This window comes from Epargyreus clarus, unplaced genomic scaffold, assembly GCF_041222505.1.
Source record: "Epargyreus clarus isolate Ecla_fem2 unplaced genomic scaffold, WU_Ecla_fem_2.2 ptg000006l, whole genome shotgun sequence".
NCBI lineage: Eukaryota > Metazoa > Arthropoda > Insecta > Lepidoptera > Hesperiidae > Epargyreus > Epargyreus clarus.
In genome coordinates, this window is record NW_027332214.1 from 12,736,778 (window position 1) to 12,746,893 (window position 10,116).

Below are 10,116 nucleotides of genomic sequence, written 5' to 3' on the forward strand. Positions count from 1 at the left end.
GTAAACATAAAGAAAAGTAAGTTATTACATAACTAAATAAATTAGCAGAACGTTAAATACTTTACTAATAATGATACCGCGACTATACTCGCTTAAATGTAAAATGTTTAGTAAAAAAAAATACAATAGTTAGATTTCTTTAAGCACAAACATGAAGCAATCTAAAGAATGGTAGGACCAATATAGTTCTACCAGGGAGATACCAACGCTACACCTATTTCTAAAGTTGAGTTACCGATGAGGTGAACATCTTAAGCCCTGACAAGTAGCAAAGTATCTCTAGGCGTCTAGTGGAAACCCAGTTCTACATGGAATAGGTTAGAGATGTCTATATGGGTGGCACTTACTTACATCAGTACCCTTACCATTAGGTTGTAGGTTTTGACAAATATGACTGTTTTGGTATTTGTTTACGTATTGGCCTATACAATTTTCAAGTTCTGACACAATCCGCTAGGGGCGCTAATTGGAAATAGTATGGGGAAATACGTAAACAAATATCAAAACAGTCATATTTGTCAAAACGTAAAAACTCATGGTAAGGGTACAGGTCTGCATGCTCTTTGCTACTTAAATGTTATAAGAATCAAAATATACAAAAACTAAATCGAAAATCTAATATCAAACCTACCACAGTTGGTCTCAGTCATATACTTAACGAGAGACATTTTCCAAAATGGAAATGGGAATAATAAGAATTTAAATATACAATTTCATTACAACAGGATAATTCCGAAGCCTATCAACTCTAGCAGGGTTGCCAGTATTCCCAAAGACGGTCTATTTCTGATCCAAAATATATAGTAGAGGATCCCAGTATAGGACGACCTTCACCGAGCTGGTTAACGTTTTTTATATCAAATTAAATATATCAAAAATTATATTGCAAATGGGTTGAATAAAAAATTTCAGTCCAGAATATGATATTTTTTTATTTATGATTTTGTGATTATTTTTATTAACGAATCCAGTGAAATGTTTAAGAAAAAAATCATTCTTTGGACTGTTTCTTTTTAAGACAACCCATTTAATTATCGACATATTTAATTCAACTTCAAATACTTTTCATCCATTAACCAGCTCGGTGAAGGCAGTCTTATATCGGGATCTTAGACCAATACTTCTGAAAGGCTGTCAGGCGGCACAGATAAAGTAATCCGCTTGGTAAAAGAATGACATCTTGTGGTATTACAGATAACGTTTTATTGTGATGTGACGTGGCGTTGTGCAAACGAACAGCGAGAAGCGATGAACGATGCTCTCATTATCTATACGAATAAATAAAACATAATCTGTGTGACTATAGCTTTAAAATAGCTGCTAATTTACTATGTGTAGTAACTTATCTTTTGTCTGTCTGTTTAACTAGAAATTTTAATAATAATTGGTACCATATAGACTTGGAATATAGCTTAGAAGTGAATGATGACTTTTTCTGCCTTGTGATTTTCATTTACTCGGGAAATGAACAATCTATATACACGTGAGTTAATCCTTATGAAAATAAATCTAATTGTAATTATCGTTGTTTAGGTGTGAATAATACTGTAAAATTTGGAAACGGCAGAGTTTACTAAACTAGATATTAAATTTAACGTTTCAATTGTTACCTATTTAACTAAAAAGCCCAGAAGTGTTTGCGTTTCTCAGCAAATACAAATATTTATTTTCGGAAATTTACATTCTCCTAGATACAACGTATAATAGTATAGTTCGCTCCAAACTTTTAGTCCGCTCAGAAGTTGTTGCGCACAACTACAAGCATATATTCCGTGGCAACGTAAGGGCCTACTAACGCAGCTATGTACCCGTGTGCGAGAGCGGGGCAGCGGACGGGTGGATTTGCTATTCGACATATCTACAATTTGCTATTTGACGCAACTCGTATATTCAGATACTTCTATATTCAGAGTTTGGCGCGGACAAAAACTAAGGTAATGATTTTAAAAGAGTACATTGGTAATGCTAATGTATGGAGGAACTACCAATTTATTAAATGTGGTGTGTACCGTTTTTAACAGCTATTTACTCGTCTGCGATACAACAAGCGATACCATCCATTTTAATGACCCGATAGAATGTATACACAGCTCTCCCTTTTTCTGTTTCCCTTTTATCTTTATCCCTTTCCGTTTAATGTATTCAAAGGTGGGCGATTTTCCCGGAAGCTGATACAATCTGTATTAATTTTGAAAATTTTGAAAGCTGTTTTTGTCAAACAAAATTTAGCAGCGAATGGAAATATATAAAACCTGCGAGCCTGAGGTCTCCGAACTTGCCTATAATGATTATCAATTGGATCTTATTTTGCGTGTGTACTAAACCCATTGTATATGTTATACAAGAAATAAATCGTCTTGTACACCAAATATTAAGTGATCACTATCACCCATCATAGTTGTAGCTGAAATAAAGTAAATAGGCAACCCTTGAGGACTGCGATGACCAGAAGAATATAAATGATCTTACCACACTAATCAAATAAAACAGACACATTCCTAATGAGAAAGAAATAGAGTGATACCACCGTAACAATAAGGGAAGTCAGACGTATCTTTATTAACTTTCAAAATTATGAAATTTTGAAAGTGAATAAAGATAGATGTCCGTATGATGGCGCAGTCTCAAAGAATTCGTCTACAGCATGCAGCACGCAGTCCACCTGATTGTATGCGGGTACTGCCACCCATGGACGTCTGTAATCAACCCCAGACAGGATTAAATATTCCTGAGCCATCTGTAGGTAGTGGTGCATCTGTAGCCGACCTGAGGTCGGCCACAGATGCACCGCTACCCCTGAGAAGTAAGCTGGAACGCCTCGGAAAATTATGTCTCCCTTACCAGACCCTTCAAACCAGAACACAGCAGCGCTTAACACTGCTGTTATTTATTCTTGTCGTATTGAGGGGAGCTCTGCCTAGTTCCAATTCGGTAGCTTGAGTGATAACGATATATTTGTTTATGGATTAGTCTTAAGTCCAAGCATACAAAGAAGCGACAATTTATGCGGTGATAACAAGTTTTGAGATATTTTTTATAACCAATATTTGCACAAAATTTATAACGTATGCGGAGAAAGTAAGGATAATTTGTATGTTTAAGATAAGGAAAAAAATGTATTAAATAGGACAATTGTAGTGTTAGTTTTTATTCAACGGTGCTTTTATGATACGATATATACGTGTTAATAATTTATATTCTGCATTTTTCTCCACAGTGCACACAGAGTTTAAAAAAATATTTTCTGAAGTTAGGTATGAAAAGAGTACTAGACTTAGTTTTTGTGAATGGGCTACTAAAGGTATTCGTCTAAGTAGAAGTAAACTTTTCGAGCTTTATAGTGAAAGAGAGAATAACTGTAGCCCTCACTTCAATGAATATGTTCGTAAATATTCTAAAATATTTAAATCAGTTTGTATGACAGCTAAATCTAAGTTCATACATAATAAAATAAAAAATGCTGATAATAAAATTAAAACAATCTGGAAAATAATTAATGCCGAAACACGAACTTGCAGATTAAGTATCAGTAAAGTATCTCTTACTACTGAACGTGGTCAGATTACCTCAGATAAAGAAATTGCACAAGAATTTGAAACTTTTTTCTCGAATATACCATTTAATACTACTAAATTTTTAAAATCATCCCCAATTAAAGCAGTGACCATCCTTAAAGAGAATTTAAGTCAGTGTCACATTAAATTTAAATTTAGACATATTTTAATTAATGACATATTAAAAGCTTTTAAAGAATTAACTGTTAAAAATACAGAGGACATTTGGGGAATGTCAGTAAAAGTTTGTATATCAATCATTAAAACTTTAGCTCCCTACTTAGTCACTATTTTTAATATGTGTGTTGATCAGGGCTGTTTCCCTGATTTAATGAAACATAGCAAAATAATTCCATTGTTTAAGGCAGGTGATACTAAAGATCCCAACAATTATAGACCCATCTCAGTACTGCCTGTTCTAAGTAAAATTTTTGAAAAGATCCTCTTACAGCAAATGTTGCTTCATTTTAAACTAAATAATCTTTTACATCAAAAGCAATTTGGCTTTACTAAAGGCCGTTCTACCACAGATGCTGGTGTTCAATTGCTGCGACATATTTTTGATTGTTGGGAACAAGCACATGATGCTATAGGTATTTTTTGTGACTTGTCTAAAGCTTTTGATTGTGTTGATCATAAAACCTTATTGTTAAAATTACAATATTATGGTATTCAGGGAAATTCTCTAAAGTTGATAAATTCTTATTTAAACAATAGAGTCCAACGAGTGCAAGTAAATGGAGCATTATCAGCAGGTTCTAATATTAAAATAGGTGTACCTCAGGGCTCCATCCTAGGTCCGTTTCTATTTTTAGTTTATATAAATGATTTGCCAAATGTAGTAAAGGATTTATCTGAGGTTGTTTTGTTTGCTGATGACACTTCCTTGGTGTTTAGAGTAAAACGACAATCACAGGATACGAACGATATTAATGAAACTCTTTGCTTGATTCAGAACTGGTTTGATGCAAACAACCTACTCTTAAATTCTAATAAAACTAAATGTATTAAATTTATGCTACCAAATGTAAGGAGTACGGGGATGAATGTCGCTCTAAATGGTGAGACTTTGCAATTCGTCAATGAAACTGTTTTCTTGGGGATTACCATTGATTCTAAACTCCAGTGGGGTCCCCACATCTCTGCTTTGTCCAGCAGACTTAGTACTGCAGCTTTTGCAGTCAGAAGAATTAGACAGTTAACAGACATACCCACTGCCAGACTTGTCTATTTCAGTTACTTTCACAGCATTATGTCTTATGGCATTCTACTGTGGGGCAGTGCTGCTGACATAGACTCTATATTTACTATTCAAAAAAGAGCAATAAGGTCAATATATAGTCTGCGGCGTGGTGAGTCCCTAAGAGAACTGTTTCCCACTATTAATATATTGACGGTGCATAGTCAATACATTTATGAAAATATTATGTATGTAAGAAAACACACTGATATGTTTGAAAAAAATAGTAACCACCATAACTTTAATACCAGAAATAGAAATAAATTAGTAATTCCTAAACGTAGATTATGTAAGGTGGCTAGATCTTTCGTGGGCAACTGTATTCGCTACTACAATAAAATACCCGACCACATTTTGAATCTCACAGAAAAAAAGTTTAAACATGTCATTAAACTAACGCTATGTAAAAAAGCGTACTATAAAGTAAGTGATTATTTGACTGACAAAACGGTGTGGTCTGAATTAGCTCCAGCTCCACATGTACCATTACGTTAAGTTAACATTGTCAAAAACATTTTTTTTAAAAGATGTGTGTTATGGAGTTTCTTTCGCCGCTTCTTCTCCATAACGAAACACCTTGTGAAGTGGTGGTAGTTGCTTTGACATTCAAAAAGTGATCTGTAAAGAACCTATTTTGAATAAAAAAATTTGATTTGATTTGATTTGATTTGATAACTGATTATTATTATGATACGATAACTGATTTTAAATCGTTTCGATGTGGAAGTATAAAAATATAAATACCTATGACCAGTACTGGGAGAGTCAGATATGAAAAAGGGTTGACGCCTAAATAAATTTAACCCCAATTCACATAGCGATATCCTAAATACGTTTCACCAAAAACAAGATGTCTAAATTACTTTACCGAAAGGGGGAAGAAAATCAATTATGTTACCTACCTTGTTTCATCCCCTAAGTGGCTAGACAAAACAACCCCTAGCTATCATCGCACCCTCCACCCTCGGCATCCGATAATTCATTACAACATTATCTAACATAAGAGATTGTTTGGAAAACATCAATGGCTGCTAGCATAGCAAAATGATGTAACCAAAATTTATGTTAAAAATATTTATATTAATATTTATTATTTAATGTTTATATAAAAAAAAAATATCTAGCCATAAAGCTTTGTCTTTCATGTTTGTACATAATTACACATGCATATATTTTAATTACAAAAAAACTGTAATATTTGTTTGTTACTTTAATAAGTTTATTTATAAAGTAACGTAATCAACAGATCAATACTTTATTAGGAAAATTGTCATTTGCTTAATAAATGATTTTTTTAACACTTGAATAAGGAATATTTTATTCAAAAATTAAAAAATAACATGCAAATGTTTCATTACTGATTGTAACTGAAAATATTAATTAAATAGTAATTTATATCCCATAAACATTAAAACTTCGTTTAGCAAATTAAATTATAACTAATATTACACGTAACTAACTATTACACATAATATTTTCTTGCATAGAGATTTTATTTTGTTAGTTATTTAAAATGACAAATTGCAAGTTACCTCGTTTTGATTAGCAAATCGAGTCTCTGCTGGGAGGCTGACAGCTGACGCTCCTTCAGAATGTTTGTCAATCTATTAGCGGACAGCGGATAGTATTAACGAAATAACGTTCTACTGTTTATATGTTCACGGTAGTAGTAGAACTCTTTATTGTAGTATCATCGCTATCTATTTCTTCCATAGAACAACGTGGCTCGTGGTACGTTGTGGAAAAACATACATATATACACAAATTCAAGTGTACATTACAAACTACAAAGTGTAAATAATTCACATGGAATCAACTTCGTGTAATCTTTGGAGTGGTCACAAATAATGAAAGATTGTAACAATCACTCACCATCAGGCATATTTTTTGTGAAGTGACCACAAACATATATAGAGACACACATATATATATACACATAGAGACGTACTCTATAGTTATTGTAAATATATATAGTTGTCGTAATATATACCGATTCGATTTTTTTAACTGCAAAATTTTCAATTTGTTACTTACCCCACTTTATTATAATCAAATGCCCAAAGCGATTATTTGGTACTAATGGTATCATGTGTTATTATATAAGGTTGTGATCCTAAAGCGCTTTAAGCTGTATATACGTCGTCTGTTGGTCTTAGTAAGTATATATTGTTTATTTAGTTTAATTATTTTAATATTTTATTAAATACAGTTCTTGTAATACAACTTATTTGATATCATCTCGTAAAGTATGACCGCATCCTTAAGAAAGATAGTAGGCTTTAATTAAATGGTATGGGTTACGGGGGTGGAGATAAAGGTATGAATGAATGCTTTTAGGCTTGCTTTTCTCTTCTATGCTTTTAGGGGTGATTGAGTGGGCAATAAATATGTTTGTGTGGTGCTATGCTGATTGATTTTGGGATGTCTCCAATGTAGATTCTCTAGATTATTTAGGCGTGTGACTGCGTTAAAGAATAGTTACATGTTATTTTTTTTAGTAGCAAAAAAGTCCACCTGATGTAAGTGGTCCTTCACTGTGGATATCAGAAACTCCATATAGAACATAGGTTAAAAACTATGATAGACTGCCACAGGCAGCAATGTGCCATGGTTGAATCTGGGATTGAATCGGTATACTTTTTTTTAATCGTATTTTTTTTTGTTTTACGCGTGTTAAATATTCATTGCAAATATTTTAGGTCTAAATATATGACTTCTTCATAATTTTCTTGAAACTATGTGAAGTCTAACGAACCAGAGGAATAGACCATGGCTTACCTTATGTTTGAGGAGATGCAAGTAGTTAAAAAATAAAGTTATTTACTTAATTATCACTCTGAGAGGAAACCAGTGCCCAGCAGTGGGACAGTAATGGATCAACGACGATGTAGCTAGCAGATGGATAGTAATTGGTTGATAATGACAAAAGGTTCAACATGATTGAATACCTTCTAAAACTTTTGAATGAACCTATCTTTGAAATATCAGGGTCCCGTCGAAAAAGAAATCTTTTACGCAGAAAGATGCGAAATCGTTGTTGAGAGACGTTCATAAATATTCCACGGCCCGTTTTATTCGATACGAAGTAAAGGTATAAATGCGGAAACCATGAAATCTTAAACAAGAAATTTTAAAGGAGGATAATAGATAGTACTCAACGCGCGTAATGTATAATGCAAAATTGATGAGATATGGTATTTTATGTATTCTATTGAGGAAAGTCGTGGAATTATTTAATTTGCACTTAGGGAAATGATTCAATATCTAGTTAATAAAAATTGGATTTTCACTGAGATACGACCGACATGTCTATTTCTACCGTGGACCAGCTTTTGCGTTTCGTTAGATGCCTGTTGACATTTATGGCTGACTGTCCTTAGGAGTGCCAACGCAATTCCGACTCGAGGTGGAATCACTGTTCTAGGTATATGGAGTTTGTTACAGATGTTCATGGACGGCAGTGACTTACCAGTTGTATACAGGAATTTCTTATGTAACGTAGATCAGAACTTAAGCTTTTTGAAAATTTAGCCCTTAAAGCGCCTAAATACGAGATGAAAGCTTCTAGTATAATAGTTCCACGACCATATAACCGCTGCACGAAACTCTTCACTATGACAGAAATGTTGGCTGTATTCTAATAGTAAAAATATCTCAAAAATTAATACGCGACTTTACAGAAGAATTTACAGAAAAAATGTTACTAAGTGGATGTAATGCATGAGAAGTTTCAAAAACAGTTCAAATTAATATTTTATTTTAAAAACGTTCTAAACACGTTTTACTTCCCTTAATAAAAAGTCTTTAACATTGAGTCATTAACTGACTTCCCTAATTAACAGAGTTCTTTAAATATTACTTCCTTTGTGTACTATTAGTGAGCACCGAATAAATAAATGAAAAAATTCAAACTTCTAAATTAGCTTTACCCCAACCACTCAGCTCTGCACTCAGCCCCCGAATTCTTCGGCGCCGCATCAAAAATTCAATTCAAAGTATTCGCAACAAACAACTTTAATGTAATTGTAATGAAATTTTAATCAAACGCCGAGATTTAGCTGGCCGGCCGTTTGTTTATTATTCAAACAAGTCAGGAAATGAATTCCGTACTTCAAGTTGGAACTTGTCGCTTTGAAGAATTGTTAAGGTTTTTACGGAACTAAACCGGAATATACTTCACTTGGTGTAAAATATACGGTCGCAAACAGGGTGAAATTCCTATTTTTATATAATAGGAGTAACAAACAAACCAACAAACAGTCCACCTGATGGTAAGTGGCTACTGTCGCCTGTGGACATCCGTAATGAGCTCCCGATCTAGTATAAGTATAGTATGTATAAGTCCTATCTAGGGTGTATCATTTTCTTATCTTAAGCAAGCTCTGATTTTTCAAAATTTATGCGTATTAGAAATTAGTAATCACTTGCTTTGACGGTAAAGGAAAACATTGTGAGGAAACCTGCATACGTGAGAGATCTTTAAAAAAAACCTCAAAGGTATTTAAAGACCAATTCGCATTTCGTCAGCGCAGTGAACTATGTCTAAACCCCTTGCTCTAAAAACGAGAGCATGTGGACACAAAGTGGTTTTATTATTACAACTCATTTTCTGTTTCCCTTCCGCAAAGGGTCCCGGATATGAGATGTTTACAAAACTGACATCCCAAATAGTGACTTGCGTTCCTTGCAGATGAAGTAATTTAGAAGTGAAATGAAATTCTTTAGTCCACTCCACTTCTTTGTTGTCATATGTAGAAGCAGGTCATAAAGCGAATTTTGGTTAGACTCTGCTTAGTAACAAATGGACGTTGGGTTTTTAATAAAACATGACCGAAGTAAACACAATGTAGAAATCAAAATTAAATTAAATATTCAGTTTCAAATTGAATTTGAATTTGTTTTAAAACCATTGTTACTTGATTAGATTTTTCATAACCAATGAAACATTTTGATTGAAAATTATCAATATATTTCATTGGTTATGAACCAGTGTGCAGGGGATACCTAATGTTTTTCTAGACTGTATGTCTCGTACTCGTACTTTGGTATGCCCTACAACCCATACCATTTTATATATACCGCCGAAATGAGGTGTATATGGGATTGTCTTCTGTTGCTTGTGTCTCATTTCAGAGATAGATTGTTGGAAAGTACTTTATCTGCTGATCTTTATATTTATTAGCGGTAGAAAATACATGATACTAAATGTAGCCGATATACGAAGTATATTTTTAAGTAGTAGATTTTTTTGTTTTAAAAATATTTCTATAATGAATCCCGATGTTTTTATTCAAATATCCAGAAAAACATCCTGAAAATAGA